The 14,073-nt window shown below is 45.2% G+C and overlaps 1 protein-coding gene across 4 annotated transcripts in view; it reads right to left on the bottom strand.

Annotated features, from left to right (window-relative positions):
• The window catches only part of BMPR1A (bone morphogenetic protein receptor type 1A), a 186,271-nt gene extending 176,237 nt beyond the window's left edge, over window positions 1-10,034 (bottom strand). For all 4 annotated transcript variants that reach the window (XM_036355988.1, XM_036355987.1, XM_036355985.1 and 1 more), the window contains exon 1: window positions 9,714-10,034. The gene's annotated coding sequence lies outside the window, so the exon portion shown is untranslated. The remainder of the gene's footprint in view (window positions 1-9,713) is intronic.
• Between the last annotated feature and the right edge of the window lie 4,039 nt (window positions 10,035-14,073).

The raw sequence follows: 14,073 nt of genomic DNA, 5'->3' as shown, positions 1-14,073 counted from the left end.
ATGGGAAATATGGTCCCTTTATGACAATGTCAGTATAGGTGTGCTACCCACTTCTCATCTCTTCTCCTCTCTATTCATGAGAGTTGATATTTCCTGGTCTCAAAACTCCAGAGAGAAAATTTATGATAAATGATTTCTTCTGAGAGGCTCATATCTGCCTTAAAGCAGATATGAGAGGGGAGAGGGGAGAAGGGAAAGGGGAAGGAGAGAGGGAGGGGGGAAGAGGGGAGAGGGGAGAGGAGAGGGGGAAGGGGAGGGGAGGGGAGGGGAGGAAAGGCCTATTGTCAAATGCCTGCAGTTGAAAATAATTTTTATGCCAGTGGCATCTTCTATACCTATTCACCACCAAAACATACAGCTATCTGAACACTTACTCTTTACAAAGCACTGAATTAGCTGACTAAACAAAATATTTTAGGGCAAATTCAGCCACCAAAGAGCTTATATAGTAAGTTGAGAGTATAAGATAACTTAGCTTTTTATTTTTTGTTTTTCAATATTCTTACAGCAGCAAGGAAATTTTTATATATACCATGAACAAAAATAAAAAACAAGTGACTAATTTAAGAAATACAACATACCTCAAAACAAAGTTCCTACAAATAAGTAAGAAAAATCTAAATTAGAAAAATGAACAAAGGACAGAGGAATGCAAAGAGCCAACAAACATATAAAACCCTGCTCAACTCACAATCAAAGAAACACAGATTAAAACTGTAGCACTGTTTTTTCAGCTGGCAGACTGGCAAAGAGTTACTGTGTTGGTGAGTGGGGGGCGTGGGGAGAATTCACTCAAGCACTGCTGCTTGGAATGTAAATGGCTGCAGACTCTCCAGAGCAGTCTGGCACTGCTTCAGATCTGCATGGCTCCTCTTACAGGAAATGCAAGTCTAAGAATTCACCCTATAAAATAAAAATGCTCTCACAGGATACGTGCATGCACCACAGTAATGCACCCCACCCCCCAAAAAAGAAACAATCTTAGTATTAATCAATGGGGGACTGGTAAATAAAACGAAATATTACTTGACTACTAAAAAAAATGAGGAAAGGACCCAGTTATTCCACTTCTAGGACTATATCCCAAGAAACCAGAAACACCAATCAGAAAGGATATACGCACCCCTATGTTCATAGCAGAACAATTTACAATAGCTAAGATTTGGAAACAGCCTAAGTGCCCATCAGCAGATGAGTGGATTAAAAAACTGTGGTACATCTACACAATGGAATACTATGCCGCTATAAAAAAGAAGGAACTTTTACCATTTGCAACAGCATGGATTGAACCGGAGAGCATTATGCTACACAAAATAAGCTAGTCGGAGAAAGATAAATATCACATGATCTCACTCATCTGTGGGATATAATGAACAACATAAACTGATAAACAAAAATAGATCCAGAGACAAACGGGGGGGGGGGGGGGAGGGGGGGGGAGGTCAGGGAGCAACCAAAGGACTTGTATGCATGCAATTAGCATAACCAATGGACACAGACACTGGGGCAGTGGGGGCTTGACCCCAGGGGTGGGAAGGGGAGAGGGGGGGACTCAATTGGGAAAAAGAAGACATATGTAAACTTTAAACAATAAAAATAAATAAATAAATGCCAAAAAGAAAAAGAAAAGAAATGAGGAAAGCTACACTTATGGACATAAAGCGTTCACCTATATATTCAGTGAAAACAAACTTAAAGAGAAGGATGCACAGCCCTGGCAGGGAGGTTGGGTTGGTAAAGGAAGCACTGTCCCTTACACCAAAAGATTGGGGCTTCAATTTCCTGTCAGGGCACATACCTAGGTTTCAGGTTCAATCCCGGTTGGAGTGCACATGGGAGTCAACCGATAGGTTTCTCTCATATCAATGTTTTTACCTCTTTCTTTCAAGTCAATAAAAATATTTCCTTGCCCTGGCCAGTGTGACTCAGTTGGTTGGATGTCATCCTATGTATCGAAGGTTGCTGGTCCTGCTCATCACAGGTCTGGGTTACGGGCATGATCCTGGGTAGGGAGCATGCAGGAGGCAGCGGATCGATGTTTGCTTTCAGCGATGTTTCTCTCTCTCTCTCTCTCTCTCTCCCTCTCTCTCTCTCTAAAAAGCAATGAAAATATTTTGGTTTTATTTTATTTAATATATACTTTTTAAAATAATTTTGTTTAAAAAAAGAAAAGGGTGCATAGTACAGCCCCATTTTTGGAAAGGAGAAGAGATTAAGAGAAAGAAATAAATGAAGATAATAGAAAAGAAAGGTTCTATTTATCTCTGTACTTTTAACAGTTGTAACCTGTGGGGTGGGGTAGGATTGCAGAAGCCTTTCACTTTCTACTCCATGTCATATTGTTTGAAGTTTCAACCACAAATATGTGTAACTTATGTAAACAGAAGAAACCGAGTTGGGTTCTATGGTAATATACAGTTAGGGAAACTATCTGGAGTTTCACTAGGTTAATCCTGAGAAGGCCTGTACTAAAGAAATCTAATATAGAAGGTGTCCCAAAATTCATGCAAGAAGTAATTTTGATAGAAAACACAGGTTTATAATTAAAAATTGTAAATTTTTTTATTGATTCATAAAGTATACAGTATAGGGTTATGTATGGAATAGCATATCGGGTAAATGGATTATCATGTCGCGATAGCAAGCACCATTAACTGTTATTGCCTGAGCAGCCGCATTTTTGAAGAATGGTCCAATGATGCCTCCAGCCCAAAATCCGCACCAGTGACACATTGTGGATGCATTTGTTTCTCAACAATCACTCGTGGATTTTCTGAACCCCTAATGCGACAATTTTGTCGATTAACCAAGCCATCCACAGTAACAGGTTTAAAGATTCTGAACTCAAACCCAGAATAGGATATTTAGGTGATGTAGGCTAATGAAAGAGCAGTAGCACGTGAATGACCAAGTCTTGTCCATTCTAGGTGCTACTTACCTGCCACCATCCTAGTCCAGGCCAGTCTTACTTTCTTCAAGTTGATTCTCCACTACGTGACTAATCTCCATAAACTGCAAATCTGATTATTTTATCCCTACATTTGACATACCACTAGCCTACTGCTTAAGTCAATAGCAATTACATACAGCTAGAGCAATATAGAGATAGAGCAATAGCTCCAATGTTTCTGATGTTTAGTGGTATAAACAAAATTATAAGAGTAACAACATCCACCATATCAGAGTAGCTCAGATTCACTGGTTCTTAAAAAAAGATATTCAAGAATAATTTCCTTATCCAATGTCTTCATCATCTATATGAACTTGGTTTAGGGGTCCAGTGGACCCACCATGAGTTGTATTCCACTCACTGATCATCTCATCTCCCTAAACACTACAAGTGTTTTCTTCAAAAAACACTACTGGGGATCTCCAAGCACATCATTTTGTTTCTATTTTTAAAGACTTGATAGCCTTTAAAATATTGGCTACAAAAATTGATACACATAATTATGAGTTAGTAAAATAGCCAAATATTTACAATTATTTTTATACTTACTTTTTTTAAAGGCATATGATTGATGATGACTATATAAATACTCAATATTGTCTTTAAAATAACTCATAAAATTAGCTATCACAATTCTCCCACAATTCTCCCTTTACATAATTTGTGCCATTTTGTGAAAACTATTAGCTCTTTGAGGATCTGAGTTCAAAAAATCAAGGAGAAAAAATACTGAAAGCTGTTGTGGGAGCTCCCCCATCCAAAAATAAATATTTCTCTATACTGCTTGTAACATTTTACTTGTTAAAGAGGTTTAACAAGCATCCTCTTTTAAAAAATAACTTTTCATTATAATAAAATGCCCTAACCAGTTTGGCTCAGTGGATAGAGCGTCAGCCTGAAGACTGAAGGGTCCCAGGTTCGATTCCGGTCAAGGGCATGTACCTTGGTTGCGGGCACATCCCCAGTAGGGGGTATGCAGGAGGCAGCTGACCAATGTTTCTCTCTCATCGATGTTTCTAACTCTCTATCCCTCTCCCTTCCTCTCTGTAAAAAAATCAATAAAATATATTTAAAAATAAAAAAAATCTTTAATGGTTTTTTTAAAAAATAATAGTGAAGCTATGTCACTCCCACATGTGTGATTTAAATTCTCCTTCCCAATATCCCTAAAGGAATGATCCTATATAATAAAAGTCTAATATGCAAATCGACCAAACTGCGGAATGACCAGTTGCTATGACGCACACTGACCAACAGGGGGCAGACGCTCAAGGCAGGAGCTGCCCCCCTGGTGTTCAGTGCACTCCCACAGGAGGAGGGTCGCTCAGCCAGAAGCCCTGAGCCAGGCTCACAACTGGCTGGCGAGCGCAGCGACAGTAGCGGGAGCCTTTCCCGCCTCCACGGCAGCACTAAGGATGTCCGACTGCCGGCTGGACCTAAGCCCGCTCCCCACAGAGAGCCGGCCTAAGCCGTCAGTCGGACATCCCCGGAGGGCTCCCGAACTGCGAGAGGGTGCAGGCCGGGCTGAGGGAACCCCCTCCCCGCAAAATGCAAAAATTTCATGCACCAGGCCTCTAGTAGTTTCGATAAACGAGAACCTCTTTTCATCAATCCTAATATGCATAGTTTTGTTATAGTTTAGCATCTCTGAAGTTAGGGTGTATCTACAATCAATGACTTCTTTAAGTTAACTGGAAGCATATTTTCTTTATATAAGTGATCTATAAAATTATAGTGCATCTTCAATTGATGTAATTCAATACAACTCAACAGTTAATATTTTAAGAATTAAAGAGCTGAACTGACTTGTTCGCTATGAATCTTGAGTTATTAAAAAGGCATTCGAAAAGCGTACACACTAATAAAAGGTGGAAGAAGAAAGAAGAAAAGACTTTGTAGTTCAAATTAAGCCTGAGAGGAAACCCATTTTCCTCTCTCTCTGATTCCCTGCTCCCAAGATGCAAAAGTCAGGTCAGTACTACTGTAACTAATGTCAACTGCTAGGCTAGACAGGGGCCTTTCTCCATTTATTCGTTTTAATATGCAACAAAGTCAGTTACAGACCCAATCTTTGGTCTAGTAGCAGAACTAGTATTTGTATAAAATTGTTATAAAAGACTAAATGACTCACAGAGCTGCACACTTAACGTGTGCATATCACTGTATATAAATTATACTTCAATAGAGTTGATTTCTTTTAAAAAGACAAATGAGTAAGTGCAGTAAGAAAATATTAGATAAAAAACTTCATCCCTTAAAAATATCTCTTCCTTCCAAAGGGATTCTACTCAGAAGACACTGGGGACGACTTCAGAGAGATGGACTTTATTCACTTGTTTACTTATATTTATTTATTTTTCTCACTGTAATTTTATCTTACATAGTCTTTGAGTTGCAGATTTTTTTTTACCTTATTACATTTTTGAAGTATAACTGATACCCTATTAGTTTCAGGTGTATATCATAGTGATACAGAATTTATATACATTACAATGACCCTCACAATAAATCTAATTCCATTTGTCAGCATATAGTTATTACAATATTATGAACTGCAGATTTTTTTTCAGAGTAATATATGCACAGGGTTAAATATCAGCATTCTGACGGCCTATAAGAAAATTGACCAACCCATGCCCTGTCCATCTCCACTGTAGTGTCACTAACTAGTGATAACAATTTTAAACAATATTATTTTAATGCCTCTAGTGAAAATCTATCTACAAATAAGCTCACTAAACTTCTATTTCAAGAATCACATAATTTAGATATCAACTATTGACTTCTTGGGGTTTCTTTTTTTTTTTTTTTTTTTTTTTGGTTTACTGATCCTCATGGAAGGATTTTTTTTGCCCCCCATTGATTTTTAGAGTGAAAGGGAGGGAGAGAGACAGAGAGAGAGGCACATCGATGTGAGAGAACATCGATTTGTTGCCTCCCACACATGCCCAGACAGGGGCCAAGGATTGAGCCTGCCCTTGCCTGAGACCCTTCAGTCCAAAGTTCTAATGACCCATCCAAACTGGCTAGGGCTGACTTCTTGGTTTGATAGATAAGGATTTAATACACTTTTATCATAGAAAGACAGAATTTGAAATGGAACTTGAAGGACTTGGACATATGCAATCCAAGTAGAGGGAAAAGTATGGGGGGGGGGGGTTGACACATGTACAGGAAGCAAAAATAGTAGAATAAGAATAAGGTAAATAGGAGGCAAATCCCATGGAAAGGTCTACAGTTAACAGAAGACCCTGGAAACTTCTGAGTAAAGAAGTGACAAGAACTGAGCTTCAAGATTAGTTTAGGCAGAAATGCGTAAGATAACCTGCATAAAGGTGGAAATGAAGGCAAGAAGATCACACCTGTTCAGGTGGGAGGAGAACCTGATTCAGCTAGAAATAGACACATATAAATAGACAAGGGGAAAGTATCAAATATACAAATATATACACATATATAATATGATATGCAAATATATATCAAATTAAAATTTTAAAGAAAAAAGAACTGTGAAAACCAAGTAACACTAAATTTAAAAACTCAATAAATAAATTTGTGGAAAATAAACAAAAACAATTTGTGGATTAAATACTAAAATTAACACAAGAAATAGAAAACCTACATGGAACAACTACTGAACAAATTAAAATGGGATGCAAAGTCCTCTTCAGGAAAAATAAAAATAAAATAAATAAAACACAAAAACTGAAACCTGAATGTCTTATAGGTGAGGTCCACCAAACTCTCAAGTAAAAGATAACCACAGTCTAAACTGCTCCTGAAAAGAGAATCCAACTCGTTTTATAAGTCTATCGTAACCTTGAGACCAACGTGTATTAAGAACTGTACCAGAGTTTTAGCAGGAAACGAGAAGAACCCACAGATGTTGGCTACAGACAAGATGTGATGGAATGGGTTTGGTATGACATCAACAGAAATAAGGAACACCAGGGAAACAAGTTTGGTAAGGAAGAAGAGTTCAGTTTAAACCAGAATAACCAGACAGAGACATGCATAGGCAGTTGGTTATACAGGGATTCAAGTGCAGAAGAGAAAGAACAGAGATTTGAGAATTATTCAGACAGAAGGGTCTAAACCAGTGGTTCTCAACCTTCCTTATGCCGCGACCCTTTAATACAGTTCCTCATGTTGTGGTGACCCCCAACCATAACATTATTTTCATTGCTACTTCATAACTGTAATGTTGCTACTGTTATAAATCGTAATGTAAATATCTGATATGCAGGATGTATTTTCATTGTTACAAATTGAACCTAATTAAAGCAAAGTGATTAATCACAAAAACAATATGTAATTATATATGTGTTTTCCGATGGTCTTGGGCGACCCCTGTGAAAGGGTCATTTGACCCCCAAAGGGGTCGCGACCCACAGGTTGAGAACCACTGGTCTAAACAATAATATCAAAGGACTAGAGATCTAGGAAAGTGAACTGAAGGTGAAACTTGGAGAACACATTTTAAACAGGTGAAAGGAAAAACAGAAAGCAGAAAAGGGGCAATGAGAAACAAAGTTAGTACTAAGGCAAAGAAGCCCTCCTCTCATCTAGTTAGTTCTTCCTCATCCTTCAGAACTGTCCAGGGTCCCAAGGTCATATTTCAAGGAGGCCTTTTCAGATTCTGCCAGCATCACCAGCACCAGATCAGGTTCCCATTTTAAGCTCTTATAATATGCTATACTTTAATTACCATATTTAATTACAGAATTCATTCTGCAATGTATGTCTCCCCCACTAGACTAAGCTCCATGAGGGCAAGAGCCATACCTGTTGTTGCAGCCTATTACTTTGCATGGTGTGTTAGAAGATAGTATTTGTTGAATGAAATTAAAAGATAAATGAAAGCCAAGAAAAGGGCTTTCAAAATGCTACAGAAAGCTGGCGGTGAAATCCAGATAACAAGGGGTTAAGAAGTGAATAGATGGCCAGGAAGTAACAGTAGAAAAAGAGGACTATTCTTGGCAATCTCTGAAGATGGGATTATGAAGGACTGAATTTTAATTTTACTTCAATTTTAATTTTACAATTACTCTTTAATGAACATGTATTACTTTTATAAGAACAAATTTTTTAGTTTTTATATGATTTGAAAAGGAGAAGCAATAGCAAGTAGTAGACTCAAGGGAAGGTGTTTGTAAATTGAGGGAATCATTTTTAAATATTTTTAAAGTTTTCAATTACAACTGACATTTAGTATTATATTAGTCCCAGGTGCTGTCATAGTGGTTAGACATTTATATACCTTACAAAGTGATTCTTCTGATAATCCTAGTACCCAGCTGACACCAGTTATTACGTTGGCCGTATTCCCTATGCTGTGCTTTACATCCCTGGGACTATTTTGTAATTGCCAATTTGTACTTCTTACTTGTGAATTATTGGAATCTTAAACACATTCGTACTTTCAAGAACCCTAAGACAAAAGAGGGGACAACTCATACTCCATGAAATAGGAAAAAGAAAAATGAAAAAGTTGTCAATAGAAAGAACTTAAAAATTTTTTTCCCAACTGAGCTGGAAGGAAAGAAGCCGACCAGAGGAGGACTCCGGCGAGTGCCGGGAGGAGCTCTCCGTGAGGCTGGAGAAGCGGAGACAGAGGAGAGAGAAGGACGCGTTTGCACGGAGCTGCGGGGACTGCGGGGGGTGAGGGGGGCGCCGCGAGCAGCGGCTCTGTCCTCGGAAAAGAGTTCCTACATTTCAGCCAGCCTTTCGGAAACTCAACCTATTCCTAGCTCAGAAAGCCCGGATTTTAGCCGTAAGTTCTTCTCCTACAAGTAAACACAATAAAAGAGTTGTTTTCAACTCAAGTAACAAAGCAGCGACCATTTCAAGCATCAGTAACTGAAAAGTGCTCCGAACTTAACGCGATGCAGGAGGGCTGGGTGCCGACGCGCCCGCGCCTCGCCTCGCCTCGCCGTCCCAGCGCCCCGACCGCAGGCCCGGGCCCGGCGCCCCAACTTCAAGTCCGGGGCCCGGTCCCGGGGCCCCGACGCGCTCCGCCACCGCCGTCCTTCTCAGTTTCCTCGTCTAACACAGAACAAGGGCCATCGCCGGCCCCGACCGCACGGTGAGCGCCGAGGTCGCACTGCGCTCGGAGCAGCTGCTCACCGTTCACCGGGGAGCCTTCCACCCGGACGGATCGACATCCCGGCGCCGCAGAGTGCAGGCGCAGCGCCCCCCGCGCGGCACCCTGTTCCCTCCGACGCAGCCCTCTCCCAGCCTTCCCGCTAGAGTCGGGGAAGGAAAAGTTTCCGGACGCGGTGAGCGGAGCCGCTCCGCCATGGCAGCGCGGCCGCGAGCACAACAGGTGAACCGAGGGCCGGCCGCTCCCCCGGCGCCCCCACCCGCGGAGCAGACGCGCTTCTTCCCTTTTTGGCAGAAGCGCCAGGAGACAAATCGCGACCATCAGCCTCGCAGCTCGCGGGCGAGGGAGGGCCGCGAGCGCTTCCCATGTAAGGCTTCACGGAGCGCCACGGAGGCGGCTCTCGTCCACCGCCTCCCGACCTCGGCCCGGAGCCCGGAGCCCGGGGGTGGGAACAAAAGAGAGGCCGGGAGGGGCGGGCGGCCGGGCTCGGGCCCGGGTGGGGGTGCGGGACGGCGGGCCCAGCGGGCCGCGGCCTGAGACGCCGGGCGCCGGGGACTCCACGGGGCGCCCGGCTCCCCCCGAAACTCCTCGGAGTCCGCGGCGGCCTCCCGGCCGGTCGCCCCGACGCGCAGCACCCTCCCTCCCGAGAGGCCAACTCACCCGGACCCCGCGGAACGCATCCTCCAGCCGGGCGCGAAGCGGGGTGCGCGCGGGAGCCGTCGGGAGGCGGCGGGGCCCGGCTCGGCCTCCCCCTCGGCGTGCGGCGGCCCCGGCCCGGTGGCCCCTCGCGCGGCGTGCGCTTCTCGTCTCGCGCGGACGGACGCCCCGGAGCCGGGCCTGCCTTCTGGCTCCCTCGTCGTCGTCCTCCTCCTCCTCCTTCTCCTCCTCCTCCTCCTCCTCCTCCTCCTCGGACGCCCGCGCCGAGCGCCAGCAGGCGGATTCCAATCTCGGCCGCGGCCGCCACAGACACAGCGCGGGGGAGGGTGGGGGAGGGGCGGGGGCGCCTCCGCGGGACCCGGCTGCGCGCGCGCACTGGGCGCACCCCGCCCGCCCGCCCCGCCCCGGACGCGAAAGGAGCCGAGCGCGCGGCGGAAGTGCCCGAAGGACCCGCGGTCCTGGCGCCCCGCTGCCGGGGAGGAGAGCCCTCGGCCGGCAAGGGGGCGCCGGTCTGCCGTCGGGAGCGCTGGGAGGGGGGCCTCACCGGGGCGGCTGGTCTCTGGAAGCCGCTCGGCCGGGCCCTTCGCGTGGCCCCTCCGACACCCGCAGGCTCCATGCGAGCGCCCGTCGGTCGGCGGGTGCCAGAAGGCCGACCGCCCCGAATCCGCAGCCCACGGCGGCCGCCTGGAGAGGAGCCGTGTGGACGCACTGCTCCCTGTTCCCTCCCCGCGCCCCCGCTCCCCCGCTCCCCTCTCCGGGCTCTCGGCCGGGCGAGGCGCCCGCCCCGCGGGGATGTGCGTGGCCGTCCCTGCTGCTCCCGCAGCCGCGTCTCTGGACGTTCGTTGAAAGGATTCGGTGCCCTCCCCGCGCGTGAGGAAAGATTCAGGCCCCTTTTCCTACCCGGGGGACCTTACTCTGGTAAATATTGCAAAGAATGTGTCAAGTCTCTTCACCAAAGATACTTTTTTAAAAAGTTCCCTTTATAAAGTCACCTTTTAAACTGTGAGTAAAAGAAAGAGGGAAGGGAAAGACTGTGCCGGGCAGTAATATTTGTTTTTATCCACATTCTTCCTAAGATGTTTAGATTCCAGAATAGTCCCTGGTAGTCTTGCTCAAAGACTTGCTGTCCATCTTTCTTCTGCCCTTTTCTCCTTCTACCTGCTTTGTCCTTCCTGCCTCACGTTCCCGCTGTAATTCCGTTTCTCTTCCAGTTCTGCGTACTGGTGCGCGCGTATGTGTGTGCGTGTGTGCGTGTGTATTCGCGCGCGCGCGCGTATGTGTGCGTGTGCGTGTGTGTGCGTATGTGTGCGCGCGTGCGTGTGTATTCGCGTGTGTGCGCGTGTGCGTGTGTGTATCCTGAGCTCCACTGTCGCGGCGGAGACCTGGGCTGTAGGGCTGCTCTGCAGGAGGAATGAATGGTTCCTGAGTTTCCTTCCATCAACTAGAATGTGTCGCTTTTCCGGTTTCCCACGTGTACATCGCTTTCGTGTTAGGGAGAAGCGGAACCTTTTGCTCGAGGAGAGTTAGCCTGGTTGGCCAGAGAACTCACTGCTTATGGCGAGTGGTGGCCACGACAGGTGAAACCATGACGGGTGAGTCCACATGCCCTCAGGCCTACCTCCCTGTGCAGACACACGGATCAGCCTGGACAGTGGACAGGCCTCAGGCTGGAACTTGAGGACATCAGGTTTCTGAGAGGCACAGTCAGTATTGCCTGGGAGGTTACATGCCACTGAAAGGGAGAGCGAAAAGGAGGCATCGCATTTTAAGTGATGTCTTTCTTCTTTACAAAAGGGTCTTCTTTTAAAGTCTTTGGGACTTTTACCTGACATCCTTTTGCTCTCCTTCGATAAGGACTACCTAGTGCCCACACCTAAATCCTTTGCGTTATTTCTTCAGTGGACTTCCTGCCGCCTGCTGATTGAGCAGGGTGTGGGGTTCTCTTGCATGCCCGCCTGCCCCTCCGTTTGCCTGCCCGCTAAATGCAGAGAGCAGCCAGGAAGACCAAGGAGGCAAACGGTCGGGCCCCCAAACTCAAAGACAACAAACATCTCAAGGCCCAAATTTAACGTTCTCTCATGTGAAGGGGTTGGTGGTTCTGTGTGTGTTTTCAAGTAGATGAACAGCATGGGCTGAAATGGACCTTTCTTCTGTGCTCACTTAGTTTGGGGCACGTTTCCCAAGAGTGGTAGTTGCATGCCCAAATCATAGAGCATTAATTTGGAATTGAAAATTACCCTTCTCATACAGTTCTGAGATCTTCAAGGACACCTTCCCTGATCACCTGTCTTTTTCTTTCAGTTCTCACTTGAGGATATTTTTTCCATTGGCTTTTAGAGAGAGTAGGAGGGAGGGAGGTGGTGAAGAGAGAGAGAGAGACATGGATTGGTTGCCCCCTGCATTGGCCCCGACTGGAGCCAGGGAGTGAACCTGCAACCCAGGTATGCGCTCTTGACGGGGAATCGAACCCAAGACCCTTTGGTTCCAGGGCTGGTGCTCTACCACTGAGCAACACTGGCCAGGGCTCACCTGTCTTAAATTAGCACCCCAACACACCCAATTTCATTTTCTTTCTTTTCTTTTTTTCCAGGGAGAGTGGAAAGAAGAGAGGAAAGGAAGAGAGAGAGAAACATCCATGTGAGAGAGACACATGGATTGGTTGCCTCCCACACACGCCCTGACCAGCCAGGAATTGAGCCTCCATCCAATATACATGCCCTTGACTGGGAATTAAAACCACTGAGCCAAACTGGCTAGGGCTTGTTTTCTTTATACCACTTTTTAGTCTATGAAATTACCTTCCTCATTTAGTTATTTACTTATGGTCTGATCTGCATTTCTCTGCCCCACTAGAATGTAAACTCCATGAGAGCAAAGACCTTGCCAAGCTTGTTCTCAACTGGTTCCTCAAAGCCTAGTTCCTGGCACATAACAAATACTCACACTTGTAAAATCCTAGAGATAAGGATAGAGTTTCCTCTAAGCATTTCTGAACCTTGTCATCAAGACCCAGTTTTAGAGGGTGGCGTGATCTATGTTGAAAAGGGTGAGGTTGTCCCAGCTGGCATGGCTCAGTGGTTGAGTGTGAATCTATGAACCAGAAGGTCACAGTTCGATTCCTGGTCAGGCCACATGCCCAAGTTGTTGGCTCGATCCCCAGTGTGGGGTGTGCAGGAGGTAGTCAATCAATGAGTCTCTCATCATTGATATTTCTATCTCGCCCTCTTTCTTCCTCTCTGAAATCAATAAAAATAAACATTTTTTAAAAGGATGAGGATAGGTCAGGGAAGCTATGGATTATACATTCTTCAGTGAAATGGAGACTTCTACTTTCAGGGAAGGCAGTAGTTCAATAGATTAAATCAAGTTAATCCATCCAAAGTCATTTTCCTGTTGTAGAGACTTTATGAGGCAAAGGCAGTGCTAAGTCTTTGTGGGTATGGAGAGGGATGCCCTTGGCGGGGATGCTTGAGGTTGGTTCCACGCCTAGTGTTAAGTGGACAAAAGCATAATGAAGAGTAGAGGAAACGGACATTTTTCAGCATGGACACGACTACATCATTGGTTAACAATATGGTCATGGTTTAGAAGGACCAAACCAAAACAAATTATGTTTTAAAAAAAAGATTGCAGCCCTGACCGGTTTGGCTCAGTGGATGGAGCGTCGGTCTGCGGACTCAAGGGTCCCAGGTTCGATTCCAGTCAAGGGCATGTACCTTGGTTGCGGGCACATCCCCAGTAGGGAGTGTGCAAGAGGCAGCTGATCGATGTTTCTCTCTCATCGATGTTTCTAACTCTCTATCCCTCTCCTTTCCTTTCTGTAAAAAATCAATAAAAAATATATTTAAAAAAAAAAAGATTGCATATAAATATAACTCAGTGCACAACACAGAGAAAAGTTTAAAAATCTAAATTTGTTCTTTTCTTTATAATCGTATATCTTACTTTCCCTTTTATTTTTACTTCTAAATAACTTGCTTCTTTTCCCATTTCCATTTTCATTTCTCTTTGCTTCAAAGCACTTGTTTACTTTGGTTAAAAGACACTTTACTGAGGCCCTCACTGCAAAGTAGCCATCACTTGGTCCTACCTAGTCCCTGGTCTCCAGCCCTCCTCTCCCTACTATCCATAAACCCTGTGCCATAAGACCCAACCCCTGGCCCTGGTGCGATTCCGTCCTGCGAGTCTGTTCTGCAGCACAGAGCCATTCATCTCCGTCCACCTTCTCTCTCCCCTGAGCACGTGCTACCACCCCATGGAAGATTCTATGGACGTGGACAAGAGCCCTCTGAGGCCCCAGAACTATCTTTTAGGTTGTGAACTAAAGGCCAACAAAGATTATCACTTTAAGGTGGACAATGAT

The sequence above is a fragment of the Myotis myotis genome, unplaced genomic scaffold (genome assembly GCF_014108235.1).
Source record: "Myotis myotis isolate mMyoMyo1 unplaced genomic scaffold, mMyoMyo1.p scaffold_m19_p_24, whole genome shotgun sequence".
Classification (NCBI taxonomy): Eukaryota; Metazoa; Chordata; class Mammalia; order Chiroptera; family Vespertilionidae; genus Myotis; species Myotis myotis.
The sequence above is the reverse complement of the archived record's forward strand: the minus strand, read 5'-3'. Positions and strand labels throughout refer to the sequence as shown.